Raw genomic sequence first — 25,388 nt, forward strand, 5'->3', positions numbered from 1 at the left:
CCCTTTAGAAGGAGGCAGGTTGCAGGGGTTTTTCCCAGAGACAAGTGAGCGAGAAATAAAATTCATTCTAGTCCTCCTGCCTCCTCCAGCCCCCACCGTGCCTGCCCTCCCCCAGGGTCACTTAGAGGTTGACCCTTGCCACCCTGACACAGGGACCGAGGAGGGACTGCACAGGAAGCTGCTTCTTTCAAGCCTAGTACTGTTGTGGTTCACGTGTTTACCGAGCATCTCCTATGCGTGCACATATCCTCTCGTTTATAGGACTGAGACATGGGCCCTGCCCTCTGGGTGCTTCCATTCGAGCTGTAGAAGACCTCTATTCAGCACATAGTAAAGGCGGAAAGGAAACTGACCTTGGGCGAGGGCCTCCTCTGTGCCACACACCACATCAGGGTCTCCAGCCATTACCGGATTTGTTCCCACAGCAACTCGGTGAGAGTGCGATGGACATCAGTAGAAATCGGGGCTCAGAAAGGTTCAGTAACTTACCCGAGTGTGCACAGCTAGTTAGTGTCGGAACCAAGGTATGACCTTGATACTGTCAGACTCCACTTCCGCTAATCATGCCGCCACGCGTGTCCTGGACCTCTGCTGGGGGACGTGGGGGGTCCCAGAAGGGAACGGGCCGCAGGGTCTAACCACAGGATCTTAGTGTCTGCTGACGGGTGAGCAGAAATCACTGTGGTCCTGTGATAATGCAGACAGTGCCGCGGGTCTCCAGGGGCGGGGGACGGGGGGTGAGTGGCATCTGTGGAGGGGGCGGCATGTCAGAGGGGTCTTCAAGGACAAAGGCTGGTACTCTGCAAATGTCGGTGCTGGGGAAGGAGATGCTGGAAAGAGGGAATAGTGGTGCCAATAATGACCACAGACGCAGCGTTATGAGCCTAGCCCCATTACGCTTTGCAAACGTGAACTCATTTCGTCCTTGCAACAGTCCTAGAGGTAGATACCGTTACTACCTTTATTCCACTGAGGTCCAGAAAACTTTGAGAACTCGCCACGGTGACATGGCTGGTAGATGACAGAGGCAGGCCTGGAGGGGATGTGAAACCAGCCAGAGAGTCAGTTTTGCAGGGACCGCAGAGCAGAGAGTCAGACTGAAAGCATAGGTTGGGGCTAGCTCAAGGAATGTTCATAGGCCAGGCCAAGGAGTCTGGCTTTTGTCCTGTGGCCTTGCTGAACTCTAGGAAGTTTTCGGGTAGGGGAGGGATGTCAGCAGACCTGTGTTCAGGCACATGACTTTGGCAGATGGGCTGGAGATGCACTAGATTGATCTGGGGAGGAGGCAAGATTATAGGTGGGAGATGGGTTGGGGGCTGCAGTCCTTACCCCTGAGGGCAGTGGGGCAGTAGACAGCCCTGCCACAGCCTCTTGCCTCGCGTGCAGTAGGCACTCAGTGGGAGACGGATGAGCTGTGACGCATGCCCAAACCCAAAGGAACACCACTATCGCGTGAAAGGGCACAGTGTGGGTGTCCATGCAAATGCCACAGGAATCTAGGACCTGGAGGTCAGACCTCTGAGGGCTGGGCTGGCAGGAGGCAGCTCCAGGACAGAGGAAAGGTGTGGGGGCATTCTGGAGGCCAAGCAGATGGAAGGATGGAAGGAAGAAGCCAAGCATGGCTCCTGCTTTGAGGAGGAAAGAGTGTGGCCAGAGGCCGAGAGGCCGAATCCACAAGGGCTGGTGTGTACTGCCTCCTCTGGGATTTTTCCAGGGGGAGGATGCTAGCAGAGTCCCTACTATGCCCCCCCTAGTTTGAAAAGGAAATTTGGCCCCAATGGTAAAGGCTACTGTTCCCAGATGAAATGCATCTCTCCAGCCCAGATCTCGCCTCCCAACACTGATCTGTAAGTCCAGTGCCGTCCGGGTGCCTGTCACCTCCACCTGGACGATCAACCGTTGCACCCGAGACGTGGAGAGCCCCAAGCTGCAAGCATCATTGTCCAGCCTAACACTGCTCTCACTTCCACATTCCCGTCTTGACGAGACACGGCCTTCAGCCTAGTTGGTTGCTCAGCTCGAAACCCTGGGGGTCATTCTAAAGTCTGCTTTTCCGTAATTCCTCACTCGTTCCATGTCCATCCACTCACTCAAAGTCCTGCTTCCTGTGCATCTGAGTTGTCTCTGGTGTTAGCCATTCAACAAATGTTTATCGGTCACTCAGTCAATGGTTATAAGAACCCGCTGTGTGCCAGGGAATGAGCACAGAGCAGTGAACCACAGAAGAAGCTCCGTCCTGTGGCGCTGACATCCCAGTTGGCTACATCTCTTCATCGCCATTGCCATCTTCTGGTTCAGGCCTTTCTTGCCAATGTTGTTGTTGTGTTCCCTGCCTCTGGCCTGGACTCCCTATAAGCTGTTCTATATAGTTTTTCTAAAATGCAACTCTGATCATGCCATTCCCTTGTTTAACCCTGCAGTGGCTCCCCACTGCCCATAAGAAGAAAGTGAGACTCTTTATTCTGACATAGCAGGTCCTCCGTGATGTGATGTGGTCCCTGCAAACTTCTCAACTTCCCCAGTATCTGTCTTGGCCTCAATGACTTGGGATTCCTCAGCCATCTGTTCTGTCTTGTCGCTGTGACTTTGTACCCACTGCTCCCTCCATATGGAATATGTTTCTCCTTCTCCTCCTGGAAAACTCCTGCTTCTGTTCCAAGGCTCAGATCAAATGTCTTCTCCCCTTGAAAGCCTTCCCTGATGTCTCCAGCAGAGTCAAGAGCCTCCTCCTCTGCATTTCTGTATCTTCCTGCTGACCCCTATTTTCCAGGACTTTGTGCACAGACAGTGTCTGGCCTGGAGAGCTAGGACTAGGCTCTGTTCATCCCCGACACCTAGAGCATAGGGAAAGCCTGATGCATAGCCAGTGTTCCAATACTGTTTGCCAAAGGAATGAATGAAGGAATGATTGAATGAACGAATGAGTGAATCAGTGACATAGGACACTATGTTCTAGCTACCAGGACTAGGTCTAGGTAAGGGAGTTATCCCATAATCAGGTGCTGAGGGAACTGAGGGAGGCAGGATACGCAGTTTGGCACAGAGACGGAGCCTGGGACAGTGCTAAGCCATGTGATATTGGAAGATACGCTCTGGCCTCCAATTCCTAAGCCCCAAGTCTTCCTTTTCCTGCCTGTGTGCCCTTGGGCAAGTTACTTGACTCTGTCCTTTCATTATTACTATCATTGTGGTAAAATATACATGACATAAAATTTACCATCGTAACCATTTTTTAAGCGTACATTTCAGGGGCATTAACTCTATTCCCACTGTCGCACAACCATCACCACCGTCTAGCTCCAGAATATTTTTCATCTTCCCAAACTGAAACTCTGTACCCTTTAAGCACCAACTTTCCATTCCCCCTCCCCCAGCTGCTGGGAGCCACCATTCTGCCTTCTGTCTCTGTGAATTGGGCTACACCGGGTACCTCATAGAAGTGGGATCGTGCAGTATTTGTCTTTTTGTGGCTCGTTTATTTCACTCAGCATGATGTCTTCAGGCTCTTCCCCGTGGTAGCAGGTGACAGGATTTCCTTCCATCCTAAGACTGAATAAATACCCCATTGTAGGTATAAACCACATTTTGTTTCTCCATTCATCTGTCAAGGAACACTTGGGTTGCGTCTACCTTTTGGCTATTGTGAATAATGCGGCTATGCACACTGGTGTGTAAATACTGGTTTGAGTCCCTGCTTCCACCTCTTTTGGATATTTACCCTGACGTGGAATTGCTGGATCATATAGTCATTGTATGTTTAGTTTTTGGAAGAACCACCATCCTGTTCTCCACAGTGGCTACACTGTTTTGTATTTTTACCAGCAATGCACAAGGATTTCCACGGTCTCAATGGCCCCATCTGCCCACTGGGGGGATGCTGCTACCTGCCTGCCTCATATGGTTCCCAGGCATGTTTGGAAGATCCAATGCAACAATGCTTGTGGAGCACTTGCTGAATTAGTGTTCTTGTGCCCACATACGAAAGGTGTTCGGTCCCCTGGGAAGCAGCAGGCACCTGTGGGAGTTTCCTTACCCGCCAGCAGACACACCGCCTTCTGGTGACTTGGAAAGGAGACTTTTCCTTTGATGATAGCAGGCTCATTCACTTTTCTATAGGAGCAGTGACTACAGGAGGACTTTCCATCTTGGGGCCAAGTAAACCTATGTGCTCCAGGGCAGATTAAAGAACGCTCAGTCTTGCTTCATTCATCAAACCTCAGGGGCCTGATGCCAAGCAAGAGAGTATAGCTGTGACTCGTGCTCAGTGCTTCCTTCCAGATGCTCCCAGCTGAGTGGCAGATGCAGCCCCTTTGTGATCAAGTACTATTGTCCCTCTTTTAGGAAGATGGCACATTGTCGTCATGGTCAACCCCCATGCAGTCATTTAACTTGTTTTGAACAATGAAATGGGAAAAGAATGGATGTGTATTACTTCTGGGTAGAAGCTGTCAACACCTTTTTAAACAGATTTTTCGCTTCCCTCTCTTATCACAACCAGCAATATTGCCCAAACTGGCTGCCACTATCCAGTTGGGTTCCAGAGCGAAGTTGAACAGAGAAGCAACCAATCTGTGCTAGACACATAGGCTAGGATGAGAAATAAGCCTGTGCTGTTGTAAGCAACTGAGAATTTGGGCTATTTGTTACTGTAGCGTAACCTCGTCCATCCTGACTAATACATCAGCAAGCAGTTTGTCCTAGTGGTGAGGAAAGTGCTTGAAAGGACATGAATAGTGTTCCATGGGAACATAGAGGAGGGGAGGAGGAAACAAAGATGAACCCTGGAGGGAGAGGTCTCTGGTGGTTTCTACTTTTCATCTTGTACTCATTTACTCCTTCCAATCAGTTCCCTCTTAACGAGGTAACAGTTATTATCCTCATTTTTCAGGTAAGGGACTTTCAGCTCAGAGATATTAAATTTCTTTTCTTTTTTTAAAAATTATTTATTTGAGATAGAGAAAGAGAGCAAGAGAGAGCGAGCATGAGCTCGGGGGGGGCAGAGGGAGAAGCAGACTCCCTGCTGAGCAGAGAGCCTGATGTAGGGCTAGATCCCAGAACCCTGGGATCATGACCTGAGCTGAAGGCAGACACTTAACTGACTGAGCCACCCGGGCACCCCAAGATGTGACATTTCTCAGTATCTTTCAGCTTGCCATGAATGGAGCATGGCATTCAAATTTAGGTCTGTCTGATACTTACTTTCTGGATTTTTTGTATTAATAGTAGCTGAAACTTACGTAGCACTTTTTATGTGCCAGTGTCTGATGATGTTCCAGAGCTAGGAATGAATGAGCTCAGTTAACCCTTATATCAACCCTATGATAGGTCTATTATAATCCACTTTATGGATAAGGAAACAGACCAAGTGACTTGCCCCATGTCACAGAGTCGGCATTTGAAGCCCAAAAGTCTGGATCCAGAGTTCATGCTCTTAACCACTGCACTATGCTCAGCTTGGTTCCCATGCTCATGGGAGAGACAGATGAGCACCCAATGACTCCTCACTCTATGTGCTTTGCCTGGTTGATCTCACCAACACCCATGGCTTCACCCATTATATACCAACTGTTAATTTAGCACAGCTCTTTTCCCACTTCTCATTAAATCTCCCTACCTGGATGTCTGGCAGGCATCACCAACAACCAGTTCCAACCCTCAGGAGGTCATTGTCAGACTCCAATCTGATCCTCCTGCTGAAAATCTTTCTATATCTTACCATCGCCTTCCCTTAGCCCTGGTGCCTTGCTGTTCCTTCTGTCTCTCCAGCCTCATCTTCCTCATCCTCCCTTTGCTGATGTCCCCTTCTAGAACATTCTTCCCTGACTGACTAACCTCCACTGTCCTTTAAGACTGAGCTGAATAGCAGCTTTATTCACAATAGCCCCCAACTGGAAACAGTCCAAGTGCCCATCAACTGGTGGATGGATAAACTAGCTGTGGTATACCCTCCCGATAGAATACCGTCCCACAGTAAACAGGAATGCACTGACACACCCAACAACATGGATGATCTCAGACACGTTAGGCTAAATGAAAGAAGCCAGAAAGGAAAGACTGCATACTGTATGATTCCGGAAAGTTCTAGGAAAGGCAAAGGTATAGAAACAGAAATCTGATCAGTGGTTTCCAGTGTATGGGAGTGAGGAGGGCAGGGATTGAGTATAAAGATATACTAAGGAAATCGTTAAGGTGACGGGAATATTCTACATCACGATGATGGTGGTGGTTACACAGGTATACACAGTTGTCGGACTTAGAACAGATGCATTTGACGGATGGAAATGATTTCTCAATAGAGGTGATTTTTAAAGAAGCCTCCACTCAGGGGATCAGGCTCTGGGATGCCTTGTGGGCCTCCGCTCTCTATTTTAGCACTCCCCACCCCGAATTTTCACGGTCTGTTTTCTGGTTTATGTCTGATGCTAGACTCTGAGCTCCCTGGGTCTTTTCTCACAATAGAAGCATCTTCTAGCAGGGCAGCAGGTACTCCCTAGTTACTCAAGACAAATTTTTCTGATGAAGAGTTCTTAATGACTTGTCGAAGCAATGGAACCTCCATAAGAAATCTTCTCCTGCCTTCAGGATGAGATCCAGGCCCCAAATCACTAGGGCTGGAAGAACCTGAATGCCACAGGCTGTATCAAACCTCAGTTAACCATCTTTTTGGTCCAAAAAGAGGTGGAGCCAAAGGGTGCGATTGGCCCCTGACTACCCACCCCTGCACTTGGAGCAAACCCGGAGCAGAAGTTCTCCTTCACTGTCACACCCTCATCCCTGTATTGGCTCACTTGTCTACCATGCATCCTAGGCTGTAGCTATAAGCCCCAGGAGGGAAGGGACCCTGTTTGTCTCTCTCTTGGATATTTCTCGATGCTTGGCATGCAATAAAATAGCAATAGATTTTTTACATGATTAAATTGTCCAGTCTGGATACCTGAAATAGGCAAATTGTTAGTTTGCCGCTAAAAATTTTAGAATCATTTTGATTCTTGAAATAATGAAATGGAAGGTGGCTCGGGCATCGATCATTTCCCTAAACCCCTCCCAGCTGTCTTTAACCTAAGTGGTACATTTTGGAGGGGGTGGTGAGTGGGACAAGGTTGTTGACATTTTGAAGAATGTTCTGCAATGGTTTTTGTAAAAAAATTAAAATAACCTTTATTTTTTAGAATAGTTTTAGAGTTGCAAAAAAATTGCAAAGATAGTAGAGTTCCCATATACCGAGCAACCAGTTTTCCCTAGTATTGTCTTATATTAGAATGGTACTTGTTTCTTTTTCTTTTTCTTTTTTTACAATTAATGAACCAATATTGATATATTATTAATAACTAAAATTCACATGTTATTTAAATCTCCTTGTTTTTTGTCTAATGCCCTCTTATCATTCCCGGATTCCATCTAGAATAGTGCATTACATTTTGTGTTGTGGCTCCTTAGGCTCTTCTTGGCTGTGATAGTTTCTTGGACTTTGTTTTGGATGACCTTGACAGTCTTGAGGAGTACTGGGTAGATATTTTATAGAATATTCCTCAGGTGGGATTTGTCTGATGCTTCTTTCATCATTAGTCTGGAGGTATGGGCTCTGGGGAGGAAGATCCAGGAGGTAAAGAGTTGCATTTATTTTTAAGATCTAAATTCAGTTAGTCTAGATGAAAATGTGTTGTGGTTGGCATGGTATGCTTGCAAAGGCACCATGCTGATAAGCGGTGAGACCTGAACCCATGCTGGAAACAAAAAACATCATAGAACCATGGTTTCTGCACCTAACTACGTTCTCCCCTCTAACCCCAAGCCAACAGTTACTGCAATTTCTGGACCTTGATAATCCTTTCTAAACGGAATTAAATGGACTCAGAATGAGCCAGGAAGCTTGTGCTGGCCTCTTTCTGCTTCAGTGTTTCCTTCCTGAACAGATCTTCTCAGCGTCAGAGGTAGGGAAATATTCTGTTTTCAAGGGTCTGTCCCATCAGGGAGCCCCTCCCACTCTCCCTCCAGTCCTCACATAGGTATTAATTCTCTGTGATGTTCTGGGAGCTAAGCTTGGGCTGAAAAGGTGGTGGGCACAGGGCTGCTGCCTGCAAGGAGCTGGGGTTTGGAAGGAGACACACACAATTGAGTGAAAGCTGTCACACCTCATATCCAGGGAAGTGAGTATGTATGTCCCTGGGACAGTGTGGCCCAACGGGGAGGAGCCCATTCTTTTGGATTTGCATGAAGCTTGCCAATCAAATGCAATTGGGCAATGTAGGATGTCAATCAAAAGAACGTATTAGGGACGCCTGGGTGGCTCAGTCGGTTGGGCATCTGACTTCAGCTCAGATCATGATCCTGATGCCCTGGGATCGAGCCCCAGGTTGGGCTCCCTGCTCAGCGGGGAGTCTGCTTCTCCCTCTCCCTCTGCCCCTCCCCGTGCCCGAGTTCTCTCCATCACTCAAATAAATAAATAAAATCTTAAAAAAGAAAGGAGCATATTAATGAGCCAAGTGGGTTCCACCTGTCAGCAGGATTTAGCAAGGACAGTCTTTCCCCAGAGGTGACTTTTCCCTTTCAAATTCTGCCTGTGTGAGGGTAAATGGTTTGCTCTGTACCCAGGCGGCCTGTGGGAGGTAACCCAGCTTATCCGGAGGCTCTGCTATGTTTTACCAACCTCTAATCCTTAAATCCTTGGCTCTTTTCCCCAAAGCTTATGTCAAACCAACCTCTTGAGTGGGCAGGATGGTGCTTTGCAAAGTGCTCTGAATCTTGAGCCAGAAGATTTGGGTCCAGTTTAATATGCATGAAAATTGCTTCTATTTGGGGGATGTGTATGAAAAGCCAGCTCCTATACTAAATGTCTTATGTGCGTTATCTCATTCAGTCCTCCAAACATATGAGAAAATAATCATCCTAACGATTGTTACTAATTATTGACCATTTATTTTTTGAAATAATGATCATATTCTTATTTTATTTTACTTATTTTTATTTTTTTCCAGTTTTATTGAGAAATACTTTACTTAAATCACTGCACAAGTTTCAGGCATAGAGCACAGTAGTTTAACTTACATATACTGTGAAATGATCACCACAGGAGGCTCAGCTAACACCCACCTTCTCATACAGAAAGACTATGAAGCATCGGGGCGCCTGGGTGGCAGTTAGTTAAGCGTCTGACTCTGGATTTCGGCTCAAGTCATGATCCCGGGGTCCCCGCGTTGGGCTCCACACCAGTGGGGAGTCTGCTTGAGGATTCTCTCTCCCTCTGCCCCTCTCCCTGCTCATGCACACACACATACACACACACACACACACATACACACACACACACACACATACTCGCTCTCAAAATAAATAAATAAATCTTTAAAAAAAAAAAAAAGAATTTTGAGCACCTACGTGCCAGGACTGATTTAAAGAGCTTGCCATGGATTACCTCATTTCATGATCATGACAACCCTCTAAGTGAGTAAATCTCAGGCATGGAACTCGATTAATTTTTACTCATGTGACCACCCACCACCTAGATTAAGATACAGAGCATCTCCCGGACAGCTCCCTTGTGCCCCTTTCCAGTTATTACCATCTTTTCCCAACCTCAAGTAACCACTCTTTCGGCTTCTAGCTTGTTGGGTGATTTTGGCCCATTGAATAAATAAGTAAGTAAGTAAATCGATAAAATTTTACTAAGGTGAGATTCACATAACAAAATTAACCATTTTATGTATTTGTTTATTTATTTTCAAAGATTTTATTTTTAAGTAATCTCTACACCCAGTGTGAGGCTCGAACTCACGACCCTGAGATCAAGAGTTGCAAGCTCTACAGACTGAGCCAGCCAGGCACCCTCCCCCCAATTATTCATTTCAAAATAAACAATGCAGTGGGATTTAGTACAGTCTCAATGTTATGCAACCATCACCTCTGTCTAGTTCCAAAGCATTTTCAGCACCCCACAAGGAAACCCCATATTCATGAAGCAGCTGGCCCGTTTTCGAACATCGAATAAATGAGTCACGCAGTGTGGCCCTTTACATCTTGCGTCTTTCTCTCTGCGTGCGTGTGTGAGTTCCCATGTCACGTGTGCAGTGCGTACCAATATCCTTCCCAGTTTACAGATGAGGTAGGAAGGCACAGAGGGATTAAAGGACCTGCCCACAGTCATTCAACTGGCAAGTGGTTGAACTGTGAAGCCTGGCAGGCTGGCCCTGGGACCCTGTTCCTGGAGGGTACTCCGTACCGCAGAGGAGGAAGCGAGCTCCAGCGAGCGAGCGAGTGAGCTGAAGGCAGCTGGCTAAGATTTCGGAGAGATTCCTCTGACTGCAAAGCCCCAGCTGCTGGCCACTTGGCTCTTTTCCCCTTGACTACCTGTGGGACGTGGGGCCTTTTTCTGGGCCTGGGTTTCCCAATCTCAGCAAAGCCACTGGACCTTCCTCTGTTGGGCCGTGGGAAGCTTGGTGGAGAGCCCTTGGAAACCGTGAGGGGCCGTACACACACAGTCATCAGGATGTAGTTGACTATGGTATCTCTGTTCTTTGGAAACTCGCATGGGCCGGATGGGCCCTTGGGGGAGCTGGCACTGCTTGGGGGTGGAGGCGGGGTAGGGGCCGGTGGGAGCCCAGCCCTCCTGTTCCCTCTGTTTGTACAGCTTTAGTATTTCCTGTGCTTTGCCCCATCCAGAATTATCATGTCCAGTGTCCTACAATCCAGGAGCTCTGCATTTAAGGAAGGCTTCCCCCTGGGGAGGTAACCCTTCCCAGCCTCGTGGCCTAGAACATGCGTCCTCTGGACAGGCCCTGTGGGAGGTCTACAGGGTGGCACTTGTTATCATTTATGAAATTAGTTCTCTGTTAGCGCGGAAGTCAGATTAGAGGAAAAAGAGAGTCATGTGGCCAGAGGCTGAACAGGTGTGCTCTCTGAGGGGCTGGTGCTTTGTGGCTATTGTCCCGATTTATCTACCCAGAGCCAGAAAGCAGATTGTCGTCTTCAGTAGCAATGACTTTGTAGTTTCAAACCTATGAATGAATGAGAAGTAAGGTCACGGTGTGGAACGTTCTCGTCCCGAATAATGGCTCTCGTCTCTGCCAGGCGCTGGGATTTGCATGGAGGTCTTAGCTTTCCTCTCAGTGCGGGAGCCGTTCTGTGTGTACAGACAGTGACCTGGGGCGGGGGTCCTCCTAGTACAGCTCTCCTCTCCCTTTAGGCATCCAGTCTTCCACTCTAGCCTTGTTTAAATGCCAAGGTTTCCCTTTCCAGACGGTTTCTAAGGGGACAAATAAAAAGAATGTTCCAGAATGCTGGCCCAGGGATGATTTGTCAGAGCAGTTTCCTGGATTACGGCCTCTTCCCCATCAGCAAATCATGTGAAACAAAGTCCTGTCAGCTGTAAACCCTGAATGTGGGAAAAAGAGCTGACACACAGGACTCGTTTTCGTAAAGTTGACATTTCTCATGAATAGCAAATTCCTGAGTGTGGGCAGTTGACCAAGGCCAGGAATTCTCATTAGCTGGTGATAATCAGGCATGACTCGGACTGCGGAACGCAGCTGGGAGGAGAGGTCATCCGTGTGGGCAGGGACGCCCCGCAGCTGATAATTGAGCACAGTCGTGCCAGAGTGGTGGCTAAGAGACCCAAGTGCTCCGTGTGGGCTAGTAATCCCCTCCTCCCCAGGAGCGCCATGCAATCTGGGGACCCCCGCCGCCCCTCAATCCAGCCGCGAAAGGGGTCGCGCTGACCGGGCAAAGACCTTCCAGACAAGGTCCAGCTGGGGTCTGACCCTCGTCTGGCTGGATCGTGGCGAACTGGTAGGTAAAGAAACAACATGCCTCTCCTGGCTCTGGGGCAAGTGTTCCTTCCCGCCGCCCCACAGAGACGCAGGCTCCGGCCCAGCCTTCTTCCTGCTTCCTGAGACCACGACCTCTTTGGAGTTGAAGGGCATCTAGGAAATGAGTTAAGCTGATTGTTTCCCCTCCAGGAGCCCAATCCCCCTCCTCGCACATCCACACTCCCCACACAGCCAGCATTAGCTCTTTCTTTTCCCTGCCCTCATCTCTGTAGCATTTCCTGGTTTTCCCAAACAGAATTAGTCATTTCCTTCTCTGTGTTCCCATAATACTTCCAAGCCACCATATCTCTGCGATGCAACTTTATTTTATGAGCACTGTGATGTTCTCTGGTGGACATATGAAAGCTTGTCAACATTTCTTTTTCTTTTTTTGCTTTGGCTTCTGGGATGCTCAGCCCCAATTTGCAGCATCCAGCAATCAAGTGATCAGTGTGAGCTTTGCGAGTTGACTTTCTCCTGGCTTTATCTCATGTTCAGCCGCTCTTTCCTCCATCTCCTTCTTTATATATATTTCGATTATATCCACCTATGTGACCCACTTCAAAATAAAAATATATTTTTTTGCATTTTCAATTTTTTAAAAGATTTGATTTATTTATTTGAGAGAGAGAGAGAGAGAGCACAAGCAGGGGTGAGGAGTGGCGGAGGGAGAGGGAGAAGCAGACTCCCCGCTGAGCAGGGAGCCCAATGCGGGGCTCGATCCCAGAACCCTGGGATCATGACCTGAGCTGAAGGCAGATGCCTAACTGAATGAGCCACCCAGGTGCCCCTGAATTTTCAATTTTTATTAGGTGAAATTTACCTAAGTACAATGCATCCATTTTAAGTATATAGTTTGATGAGTTTCACAAATGTATACACCCATATAACTACCACCATAATGATGATATGGAACACATTTCTATCACCCCAATGTTCTTTTTTTTTTTTTTTTTAAGATTTTATTTATTTATGTGACAGAGAGACAGCCAGTGAGAGAGGGAACACAAGCAGGGGGAGTGGGAGAGGAAGAAGCAGGCTCCCAGTGGAGGAGCCTGATGTGGGGCTCGATCCTGGAACGCCGGGATCACGCCCTGAGCCGAAGGCAGACGCTTAATGACTGTGCCACCCAGGCGCCCCACACCCCAATGTTCTTATACCTGGTCCCAGCTACCACTGCTATGTTCAGATTCACCTTTTTCTACAGTTCCATATAAATGGAACCTTGCAATAAGTGGTCTTTTGTGTCTGGCTTTGTTCGCAGGGCATAATATTTTGAGATTTATCCATGTTCTTGTGTATACCAGCAGTGGCTCCTTTTTACTGCTTAGTAGAATTTCATTGTATAGATAGATCATAATTTGTTTCTCTATGCTCTGTAGATGGACATATGAGTTATTTCCATTTCTGGGCTAATATGAATATAGCTGCTCTCACCATTTATATACAGTTTGTGTGTAGGAAAAAGAAGGCAACTGTATTAACCAGGCTTCACCAGAGAAACAGAACCAATAGGATCTATGTATGTATGTATGTATCATCTATCTACATATCCTTTACTTATTGGAGTTGGCTTACATGATTATGAAGGCTGACAAGTTCCCAGTTCTGTAGTTGGAAATCTGGAGACCCAGGAAAGCTGAAGATTGTAGCTCCAGTCTGAGTCTGAAGGCTTGAGAACCAGGAGAGTTGATGTGTGGTGCCTGTCCAAAGCCTGGCAGGCTCGAGACCCAAAAAGAGCTGATGTTTCAGTTTGAGTTTGAGAGCAGGAAAAAAAGTTGATGTCCCCGATCAAAGGCAGTCAAGCAGGAGGAATTTCCTTTTATTAGGTTGATGATCTGTGTTTTGTTCCGTTCAGGCTTTCAACTGATTGGATAAGGCCCACCACATTAGGGAGAGCAATCTGTTTTACTTTTTTACAAGTTAATTTCATCTGAAAACATCCTTCCAGAAACAACCAGAATAATGTTTGACCAAATATCTGTGGCCCAATCAAGCAGACACTTAAAATTAACCATCATAGCTAGGAATCAGTAAACACACAAATGAATGTATAACTGAATTGGATTATTGATTTTTGGCTGCAGGACTTGCCTCCTCCCTGGAGTGGGCCTGTTTGTCAATTAGGAATTAACCATGTATTTATGTATTTATCTGCATGCAATAAAAAGTCTAATATCAATGGCTGGGGCAAATAGATTTTTTTTTTTCCTTACGCGGCTAGAAGTCTGGAGGTGGGTGGATGCTGGTATTAGTTCGGTTGCTCCACGGTGCTGCCAGAGATGTGAGCTTTTTGTCTTTTTCATCTTCCATATCCTGGTGCTGTAGACTCATGATTGTAGAATGCAAGGTCACCGTCCCAGGCCTTGGGTCACAAGTGAATCCCCAGGTCCCAGGTCACAAGCAAGGCAGGGGAAGGAGCATAGAGAAGCAGGACCAGGAGAGATAGCTGAGTCTGTCCCTTTTTATCAAGAAAGCAGAATCCTCCCAGAAACCCGCACCTGGCAGATTTCTACTTACAGCTCATTGGCCAGAACAGGGTCATGTTACGACCCTGAAGTTGTGAGGACACTGGGGAGCAGGATTGTCACGTCTGGGTTAGTCCAAAGGTACATTGTTCCCCCAAGTGAAATCACAGTTCTGTAGCAATAAAGGAATGTGGGGTGGGTGTTGGGCAGACAGCTAACTCCACTACCCCTCACAAAATTCGTCCTTCATGCCTTAGCATAGCGCCTAGGACACAAGGGTGCTTAAGAAGTGTGTTTGCTTGGGTTGATTTCAGAAGTTCCCTGGGTGGGGAGATGAAGTTTGACCATGAATCCCAGAAATAGGGGGCTGGGTCCCAGCCCTGCCATCCCCAGCTGCATGACCTTGAACAAGCCACTGAACTTTTCAGAACTTACTTCTCAATTCTGTCACATGGGACGAATTCTTTCCCAAATTCAGATACTGTCCGTGAAAGCACTTTGCAAAGGACAAGACAGATATTCGTCAAAGTCACTATGGCCGCGGAAGCCCAGAGGAGTGAGCTTTTGCCTCCAGTCTCAGGTTCTCTGTTCCTCCTCCTAACACTGCCATCCCTAATGGCCCCCATGGTATTTGACAGATCCCAGGGGAGAACTGAGATAGTGTCCCCCCTCCTGACTGGACTTCAGCCTCACTGTCCTCTAAGGATCATGTGGCCAATGTAGTGATTCTCCCACTTTCCGTTCCCCTGCTCTGAGCACACTGCTAGAGACTGGGACTCCAGGAGGAATCCATGCATTGCCTGATAGTCCCGGGGCCAGCACTGTGTCACAGGGTTGCTAGAGCTGTTTACTGCCCTGACCTTGCTCTCCATCACTCATGAGTCAAAGCTGTGCCAGCTCATCCAACAGCCCCTGGGAAGGATTGCACCGAACACCACGATGGCCTGGACATTGGCTTCCACACGTGGATCTAACAAAACTGCTGGTTCCCGATGGCCTTCTGTCACTCTCTGGTCTCCCCTTTTCCTGCAACATTTTAACATTCTAAGATCTTCCCCGTCTTGACATTATCACTTGACCCCATTGGCTTTGGCTTTTGAACTGTTGTCCTTTTTCTCTCCCCATGTTCTGAACTCACTCATCCGCCTACCTCAATGTTTCCACCACCTTCAGTCCCATGACTTGCCCTGAAATACATGACCCCCCAAAAGCCAAGTGTCCTGAGCATGTGCTAGATCTTCTCTTCCTCGTGCCCTTTGTGGTGTCCATACTCTCCCTGTCGCTTTAGCCACTCCCTCTGGTCTTCAACTGTTGTCTCCCGTCCGCCAGTTGACCCTTGAATGCTGGTGTGTCCACTAGGCTGACCACTGTGGCCACTCTTTTTTCTCACTCCACCTGAATGGTGGCTTCTACTTCCACTTGGTGACGTTGCCTAGATCAGTATTTCCAGCTCCAGGTCTCTTGCTTCAAAGCATTCTTTACCAATATGGAAGCTGAGATGCACAGATGTGGAGAAATAGGTCCGTGTCCACGTTAATCCCGGCGGTTGATTTCACAGACTTGCTGTCAGACCGTCTGTCGGGGGAAGAAGAAGAAAGTGCTTGCTTGAGAGCTCACAATGTGTCAGGTTATTTTATGAGTCCCTGTTTTATAGATGGGGAAACAGAGGACCAGAGAGGGGGAGCGAATTGCCCGCGGTCACACAGCTGGGACATGGTGCACCAGGGGCTTTAAGCTCAGGCATTCTGACACCAAAGTGAAGGCACTCTTCTCATGATCCTGGGTGTATCTCTCTTTCTTGAAAAATCCAGATTTGGACAGATGGCCTAAAAATCCAATTAGTCCAGACCGTGTGACCTTTTATGCCATCTCGGAGCTGCGGAATGGGCCCATATGCCAGCCCTAGGCACGGACATGGGCTCGAATTAGACTGGGTCAGCAGTTGCAGGCTTGGACGTTAGCAGCCATGTAATATCATGCTCTGTCAGCCCTGAAATACCTCGGGCTGGCACCAGTGAGCTCCGGGGCCAATGGGACACGGAGAAAGCCATGGAAAATATGCTATCTACACTCGTCCCTTCCTGGTAAGCTGGGAGTCGGATTGTTCCGGAATTACCTCGTTGGTTATAACTGCAGGGGAAGGAAGGGCCATTTACAAGAAGCCTTATGCTTTGGTTATTAGAGTCTGCCCCATATGGGAGGTAATAAACGGGCTCTTGCAGGAGTCCAGCTAAGCAGTAGAATAGTTTTCTCTTGGACAAGCCCAGGTTTGGGGGTTGGCCTGTCCACAGGTTTAAGGTGGCTGGTGCCAGGCCCATGGGTCTTGTCTGTCACATTCTCCTACTCATTTGGCAAGACTCCTTCCTCTGGTATTTTTTGCATCGGGCTTCTGCCAAGATAGTCTCGGGCTCACAAAACTTCTGAGCTGCCTTTTCAAATTGCCTTAACTTTTTTCTTTCTCATTTGGTGGCCCTTCTCATAAACAAAGATTTCAAAAAGTCACAACATGCCAAATGAAAACCTAGTACACCCCCCATCCCCACCGACAAAGTAATTTTGATATGTAAATGTAACCTTCTAAAATCACCCAGTGATTTCTGAAAATCTACTTCCCAGTGTCATCCTGCAAAGAAAGCTCTCTCTAGGTGAGGCATAAACATAATTTTAAATCATTAAAAGACAAAATGACAGCATAAAAAAAACTCAACCCACAAAAGAAAAAGATGATCAATTTTACTTTATCAAAATGAAAACTTGTGCTTTTTGGAAGACACTGTTAAGGAAGTAAGAAGACAAGCCACAAGTGGGGAGAAAATATTTGCAAGAGAAACAATTTAAGTAAGAATTGGTCAAAAGATTTTTTTATAAACACTTTGTCAAAGAATATATATGAATGGCCAGTAAGTCTGTGAAAAGATGCTTGGTATTATTAGCCATCAGAAAAATGGAAATGAAAACCACAGTGAAATTCCAGTATGTAGCCACTGGAATGGCTAAAATTAAAAAGACTGATAATGCCAACTACTGGTGAGGATTCGGAGCAACTGGAACTCATGCCCATTACGGGGGGGAAGACAAAGTGGGATAACTGCTTTTCTTTAAGATGGTTAAAAAAAAAAAGTTATTATATTTGGAATTAGCCAACAGGGCTCTGTTTAACTGATCCCAATTTTTTGGCAACACCCAAAGTATTTAGTTGTCAGAGATCAAATACGCACTTTCTCGCCATGAGGGCTGGTTAGAGTACTGGCTTTGGCCAGTCAAGGTCGCAGAGCTCCTTCACAGCCTGTTTGATCTGGTGCTTGTTGGCCTCGATGTCCATGACGAACACCAGTGTGACTTGATCATCGTGGCCAACTTCCTGGTTGGGAGTCCTGGATGGTGGCATAATGGTCGGACTTGTTTCTCCTAGGGATGCTCTTGTAAGATTACTTGTATTGCCTTTGGAGCCATAGCATAATGGGCTGAAAGTGGTGACATGTGCATCTTCACTGTTTTGGTGGCCGTGGACACCTTTCAACACTGTCTTCCTACTCTTCGAAGCCTTTGCCTTGGGTTAAGTTTTTGGTAGAGACAAGGGTTTCCGTTTTCACTTCCGTTGTCATCTTCATGAAAACATGGGAAACCACTTTGGAAAATGGTTGCAGTTTTTCGTGAAGTTCAACCTATACTTTCTGTATGACCCATCATTCCCTAGAGAAATGAAAATATAAGTCCATACATATACCTGGATGTGAATGTTTATAACAACTTTACTTGTAATAGCCCCAACCTGGAAACAACCCAGATGTTCATCAGCTAGTGAACAGACAAATAAATAGTGGTACCTCCATGCACTGGAATACTACCCAGAAAAGAATAAAATACTGATATATGCAACAGTGTGGGTGAATCTTAATAATTGCTGTGCTTAGTGGAGCACCTGGGTGGCTCAGTTGGTTAAGTGTCCGACTCTTAATTTTGGCTCAGGTCATGCATGATCTCAGGGTCCTGAGATCGAGCCCCGCGTCAGCCTCCACACTCAGCATGGAGTCTGTTTAAGTATTCTCTCTCTCTCTTTCTCTGCCCCTACCCCGCTTATGCTCCCTTTCTCTCCCTCCTCCCCCCAAAAACACCAAAAAAACCACCTTAAAAAAAATTATTATGCTTCGTGAAAGAAGCCAGACTTGAAAGGCCATATACATATACTATGTGATCCCAAAAGTATAGAGACAGAAGTCAGGTCAGTGGTTGCCAAGGGCTGGGGGAAGGGGAGACACAGGGGTTCACTGCCAAAAAGCACAGGCGACCTTTTGGGGGATGATAGAAATATTCATATCTTGATTGTGCAGAGGGGTACGTGACTGCATTCATCAAAAGTCATGAAACTTTACTCTTAAAAGGATCAACTGTATTGCTGTAGATAATACCTCAATAAGCCTGCCTAAAAAACAAGTCATAAGAATAATTTTGAGCCCAGGCTTTGGAATTGGTGGGTTTGAATTCCTGAGTCCCACATATTATCTTTGCGACACTGAGCAGATGTCTTGACCTCTCAATGTGTCTGTTGCTCTATTTGTAAGATGGAGCGTGTTGGTTAGGGTAGGCAAGCTGCTGTAACAAATAGACCCCACATGTATCATGGGTCAAGAAGGGTGTTTTCTGTTACCTAACGGTCTAAGGTGATTCCAGGTTCGCGGTGGCTGTGCTCCCTGCAGTCATTTGGGGACACTGGCTTCCAGTGGCTTTGCCGTCTTAAGTATGTAGCTTGCGTGGTCATCTGGGGTCTCATTTCAGCCATCTATTCAACCCGTAGTTAAAGAGCGCATGGAGGTTTTATGCGTCCGGCCTCAGTATCCCCTCCATTCATATTGCATCGCGGAGAACTCAGTCACGTGGCCGTACCTCACTGCAGGAGAGGCTGGGAATTATAGTCTAGCTGGGAAATAAAGTTTAGTCTAGCTGTGTGCTGAGGATGAAGAGAAGAGCATGGGTTTGGTGAACAGGAAATGAAAGCAAATGGGAATAAAAAGATATGACACATAATAGAGTGTAGTAAGTGGTAAGATGGTTGGTATGCATCTCAGGCATAATGTCTCAATAATATTCCCAGCCTCAATAGTTATTATTATAAGTGATATTATAGAACAAGGGCCCTAGGCCGGTGGCCAAGAATATGAGACAACTATGCAAATTTGGCCAGCGTTATGAAAATAGGGAGTGGTGAGCTCTGTGGCTGAGGTGGAGAGAATACTCTGCCTAATGGCCCATCAGTTCCCTCAAACTGTGAACCCCTGTGTTGGGTAAATAAAATGCATCTGAGAAACACCAATGGTGACTTACGACAAAGTCTCGTATCCTGTAGATGGTTGATGGCAGCCCGTGATGCAGTTGCTGTCTGTGAGTTGGTTATCAAAATCCATTCTTCTATTTTTTCTATTGTGTGAGTTGTAGGTGGGCTTGTGGGTGGACACTTAGACTACATTCCCATTGTTCGCAGCAATTGGGCTGGCCCACGTGCCCGAGTTCCTGCCCGTACCCCTAGCAGCTCTGAGACTTCAGTCATCGGGCAAACTTCTTCCTTGCTCTGACAACTGGGACCCAGCCGTGGTGGTGGCCCAACTTCAACCATGCAGACAGCAGTAATATTCTAGTCTAGGGAATGGTAGAGAAAATGGATGTGGGAAGGACCATGTGGAACAGAGCCTCATTGATGACCTGGCTGGCTCATCTCGGGTCTGTCTCATGAAAGAGAAACTCAGTGTTGTTTAAGCCATTGCATTCTGGGACCCCTTGGTTTTGGCAGCTCAGTGTCCACCTACGTCATTATGGTGAGACTTTCTCACTAGCTGAAAGATTTGTTCCTCTTACCAGTTTTATTGCTTCTGCCGTTCTCAGCCAGGCCTCAGCTAAATTCCAAACCACTACATGTCAGGCCTTCTGGGTTGCTCATGAATAGTCAAAACTAGTCCATATGGAAAATAATAAAGGTCCGATCAATCCGTCAGTCATCGGGGCAAAGAACATGTCTGTGGATTGTTTATTTTCAGCGTAGGAACAAGAAGGATGCCCCTCAGGAGAAGGAGAAGGGAAGGCAGCTCCTAGATTGAGCGTGTCTGCTGTGCTGGGTGCTGGAGTAGGCATTTACAGATGCAATCCCAGGTTCCTGCTCGTAAGAGTGCAACCACAGGGCTGCTGTTACTTTACAATGCAGATGAAGAAATTGTGGTTCAGAGAGATAAAGTAGCTGGGCCAGTATGTAGTGTGGAGTCAAAGGAATGGGCTGGCTGTGGTGGCCTAAAGGAAAGGGGCCTTTTGCTGTCTGAGAGGTGCCCCTAGACTTTTGCAGACTTCCTCTTGGAGATGGGAGCCTGAGGAAGCCCGGATGTTTATGGGAGCCGGTGAGCAGAGCTTCTAGAATTATAAATCCGATCTGTTTTTCTCTTGTTTAGAACCCTTCAATGGGCCCTCATTGCCTTCTATATAAAACCCCCAGTTCTTAGCTTGGCAGCAAAGCCTTTAGCCACCTGACCTCTATCTTCCTGCTTTACATGGTCATATTCCTTTTGTATTGTTCGCAGTCTCTTTGTTCCTTGGCTCTTGCCCTTGCTGTCCCTTCTTTTTATACATCTGCCCCTTTGCTGACTCCTTATGTTCCAAGATGCAGACACCACCTCCTCTAGGAAGTCTTCTCTCCTGACAAACCCTCTGCTCCTGCTAGGGTCCTCCTCTGTGCTCGCCTCTCTGGGAGCAGTTGATTAGCTGTGTGACTCTGTGTACCGTATGTAACCTCTCTGAGCCTCAGTGTCCGCAGCTGTAAAATGGCTAGGATAGCAACCGTACTTACAATAGAGAGATGTAGCAATGTGGAAAGAGATCATGTCTGAACAGCTCTTTGCCTAGTGCCTTCTGCCCTGAGTACTCAATGCACATTAGCCTCTCAGCACCTCTAGTGGAGCTTTCTGTCTGAGCCTCTGCCTCCTGTAGGAGATTGGAAACTTCTAGAAGCCCCCCCTCCCCAGTACTGCATCTCCAGCATCCAGCCCAGTGATCAATAAATGTTTGTGTAGGGACCCATGCTTAAGGAGCTTCTCTGGCTATTTCCTTTGGGGAAGGCCCAGGTAGTCTAATTATGTGAATGACTTAATTGGTGTGGTGTTTTACCAGCAACTGTGGTTTGGGGATATGCGGTGACCTGCCCAAGGCCACACACATAGTACTTGGCAGAGCAAGGACTTTTGTCCTCTGTGCACTAAGGCTACCCCTCCCACAGCTACCTAACTGACTAAGGGAAGGAAAGTTTTGTTTTGGTGTGGGAGGGGGAGCCGACGAAGACACCAGACCCGCCCCTTTCGTCATTTTGAGCCTTAGCTCCAACCGGACACGCTGACCCTTCAGAGAGCAAGTGTCTGCGAGCGAGAGCAGTGGCAGCCCTCCCTGGGTCCCAGCCCCTGTGTTCTGGTGAGGCCTTCGTGCCTTGTCTTGCTGATCTGCCGAGGAATCCTTTCGGGTGGGAGCTCTTTTAATCTTCATTTTACAGAGAAGGGAACTGAGGTTAGATCACTTGCCAAAGCCACGCTTTGTAATTCCCAGGTCTGGAATTCACGCACGGGCTGTGGGACCTCGGAACCCACCCACGAGCCTCTACGCCATGCTGTCTCTGGCTTTCCAATTTAAGTCTCCTCAATGACTTAGCCCATCTTTTCTGGCACCTCCTGGAAAAGGTGTTATGCCAGTGCAGAAACACAGTGATTCCCAGGGGAGGGAATAAAGGAAAACCACATGCAATAATTAGGCACTGCTCACACTGATGCAGTACTCACGAGGTGTTGGGTGCTGTTCTGGAGACAGTACGTGTACTGGACTTACTTAAGACTCACAATGAACCTTTGTGATACTGCCCATTTTACAGTCTGGGAAACTGAGGGGCTTGGCTCCTACACGGTAGAGCCCGGATTTGAACGCAGAGCCACCGCCCCATGCGGCTGGTCAGGTGGTGGTATGCCAGGGGTAGCATTTGGAATGGGCTTTGAAAGAGAAAAGTCAAGGGGAGATGGGGACAGCTGGATGAGACACGCATGACAAGGTATCCCGCGAGTCTTTCCTGGCTTGAGCTCGATCCATGCGCTCATCCACAACCACGGCCGATATCCTCTCGGGAACGCGCCTGGGGCCCCCGTGAGCGGCTGAGCACAAGAGCTGAGCAGTGCAGCTTTATCTCCCAGGAAGTGGACAATTCTAGAAAGGAAGGTTCTGGGAGTTTGGAGAGGCAGAGCCACAGGTGTGAGGGCCCCTTTCGTTGTCTTACTCTTCCCTAAACTTCCCCTGCCTGTTTCTCCACATCTGAGCCTTTCCTGTTTCTTAGACCCTATAAAACCTAATTCTACCTCCTCCTTTTCTTCCCTTCAGGGTCCTTCATTGCCTGTGTCCCCCACTCTGTCCCCAGGGCAGAGCCAGCCAGCCCCCCCTTCATCCCCAGGGCCCAGTGGCTGTGGGCACCATTACCAGCATCGTTCTGGAAAGTCCAGGTGAGCCTGGGTGCCGTCTGGTCCCTGCAAGCACACCCACCTGTACTGAAGCTGGCGGAATAATTAGTTAGTTTTAGGACTAACTAGTCCTGGGTTAATCAGGATTGAAGTTTCAGAGAGGTCAAGCAAATCACTTCCGGCCACATGGAGTATTCTTAGAGTATTCCGGTCCTGGTTCTGCTGAACAAATCTGAGCCTTTAAAATGGGGAGAGTGATAATTTCGGAGGCAGCGTTTCCCTCCTTGCTCAGTGTAGACATCAGCCCTGCTCCCCACCCACCCCATTAGTATTTTCTGATACATGGGTCTTATTTTATGAACAGTAGGAAATTGGACCAGAGGACCTTCCTTAGAGTAGTTTAATAACCCCTATAGGGCTTTGCCCATAAAAAAATCTCAAAAGATGTTGGTTAAGAAAAAATGTCTAGAGCCAAAGCAAGGTCCAGAATCCCTGGAGTTGTTTCAGGATTTTGGCTGCCATGTCCAAATACTGCTCTTCTGGCTCATAGGGGTCAACTTTCTAGAAAAACCTGTCCTGCACAGTAGGGTGCTAGGCAGCCATTCCAAAGTGAGACCCCATTTTTCTACTCAGCTGGTTGGAAGGGCGCTGAATAATCATTAAAGTGTTCATTGCAGCAGGCGCCCAGGCCCTGGGTTGAGACAGGCGGCCTCAGACAGCCCTGGTATTAATGTGGCTAATTATGTGGATTGCTTCACTGGGAGATGGCAGATAGGATCGGGCTCCGGGAGCCCTTGTGGGAAGGTGCTGTGGGACCCAGCCCTCGGTGTGCTCATCGATGTGCTGTCTGGGAAAACTGAGCTGCCCCAGCCAGTTCCTGGGGTGGCGGGTCCCTCACAGCTGCTCCCTAGGACAGCCCGTGTCTCCAGGAGGATCTTGGTGTGGCTGGAGAGGGAGAGATGGGCCCTTGGGGGAGGGGAAGCTCCGGGGCCAGCTAGAGCGGCTGCTGACCGAGGGCTTGATAATGATCAAAAGGTGCCCCTCCCAGCTAAGGAGGGAAATGCAGCCCCCTGGAAGTAGAGAAAAGAATGGAAAACTGCCAAGGACATGTCCTTGAGGGGCTTTGGATCCCAGAGAAGGGCAAGGCAAGTCTGGTTTCACCCTTGATCTTGGTTTCACCATATTTCTGGTACTGTAGAGGGTAAAGGTTTAGGCTCTATTTCCTGTTCCTCTGGCTGGAATTGGTCTATTAAGAGACCTATTGACACCTATTAAAAGGTAGAAAGGAAGAAAGGAAGACAGGAAGGGAGGAAGGCAGGAAGGGAAAGCCCAAGATCAGTGTGTCATTCACAAAGCTCCATTTTATAGTGAGCACTGGCAAGTACACGTTAGCAAAACAAAGCCAGTCCATTTCCCTGCATCTCTGCCCTCTTTGCAGGTGCTCAAAGCCCAGAGGACCTTCTATTCAAAGAGAGCAGATTTGAGGTTTGAGCAAACCCAGCTCACCAGCAAGTCAACGTAGCTTGGTCAAGCAGAGATGAGCCAAAACTTTGGAAAGAATCATCTCAGAAAACCAAGTGCTGTATCTCCTACCCATTTAAAAAATATGTCTCCCAGTTTTTGTAAACACTCATAACCAGGAAACATTTGCTGTGCTTATACATGTTAAAAGCTTTTTACAAATTCTGAGAAAACACTGGATTTGGTCAGACTGTCTTTTCTTCGGTGATGTTTGGGAGGGGGAGGGGGCTCTTGGGATGTGCAAAGTAAACAGAAATAAATTTGGCTTTTCCTCTTTTCCAGCTGGAGGGCCTGTTGCTTTTCAGGAATAAGGCTCTGGTCCTCTCTCATGCTAAACTCGAAAAATGTTTCTCCTTCCCTTATAAATTCCTTCCCCCGCTCCTGATGTTTGATGAGATAAAGTGTGACACTTTTAAGCACAAATCTTGGTCCACAGTCGATGCCTGAGGACCACCTCTCTTCTGGAGCCTTCCTCCCCTTGTTATCATGACAACCTACCCCCCCCCATTGATTGTAAGATGCTGTATTGATTTAGTAAGACCCTTTATTTATTTATCTGTTGGCAAGGTTGGTGTGTGGTGGGGACAAATGCTGATAGCGAGGGGTACCCTGATTTCCGCAATGTCAGAATTCTAAAAAGAAAAGCGAATCTTAGAGTTGAGGGGATTTAATAGCTTGTTTGAATAGGGGCCACGTTACTCAGGAAAAGAGGCACTGGTCAAGGCACTTGGCAACATTTGGTCAGGCTGACCACACCTGTCGTCTGGAGATGTTCGCTTCTCTTGGTTTCCAGCAGGACACACTTCGCTCTCTCTCTTCAAAGATATTTCCCCCCAGCTTTATTGAGAGATAATTGACATCTAACGTTGTGTAAGCTTAAGATGTACCACGTGACGATCTGATGCGTGTGTGTGTGTGTGTGTGTGTGTGTGTAATGCAAAATGATTTCCACAATGAGATTAGTTACATACATCCATCACCTCACGTAATTACTTTTTTTTTTTTTTTTGTAAGAACTTTCAAGATTTACTCTCTCAGCATCCTTCAAGTGTACGAGGCAGTCTGCTGGCCATCGTCATAGTTCCCCACAATACATTCCTCTCACAACTGGAAGTTTGTACCTTTTGGGCACC

At 47.4% G+C, this 25,388-nt stretch overlaps 1 long non-coding RNA gene across 1 annotated transcript; it reads left to right on the forward strand.

Moving 5' to 3' along the window:
- The first annotated feature begins 15,247 nt into the window (after positions 1-15,247).
- LOC123000812 (uncharacterized) lies at positions 15,248-24,794 on the forward strand. The gene is made up of 3 exons (XR_006409085.3): positions 15,248-16,353; positions 22,658-22,776; positions 24,173-24,794. It is a non-coding gene; the product is annotated as an uncharacterized LOC123000812 (long non-coding RNA).
- Positions 24,795-25,388: the final 594 nt, after the last annotated feature.

The sequence above is a fragment of the Ursus arctos genome, unplaced genomic scaffold, assembly GCF_023065955.2.
Source record: "Ursus arctos isolate Adak ecotype North America unplaced genomic scaffold, UrsArc2.0 scaffold_6, whole genome shotgun sequence".
Lineage (NCBI taxonomy): Eukaryota > Metazoa > Chordata > Mammalia > Carnivora > Ursidae > Ursus > Ursus arctos.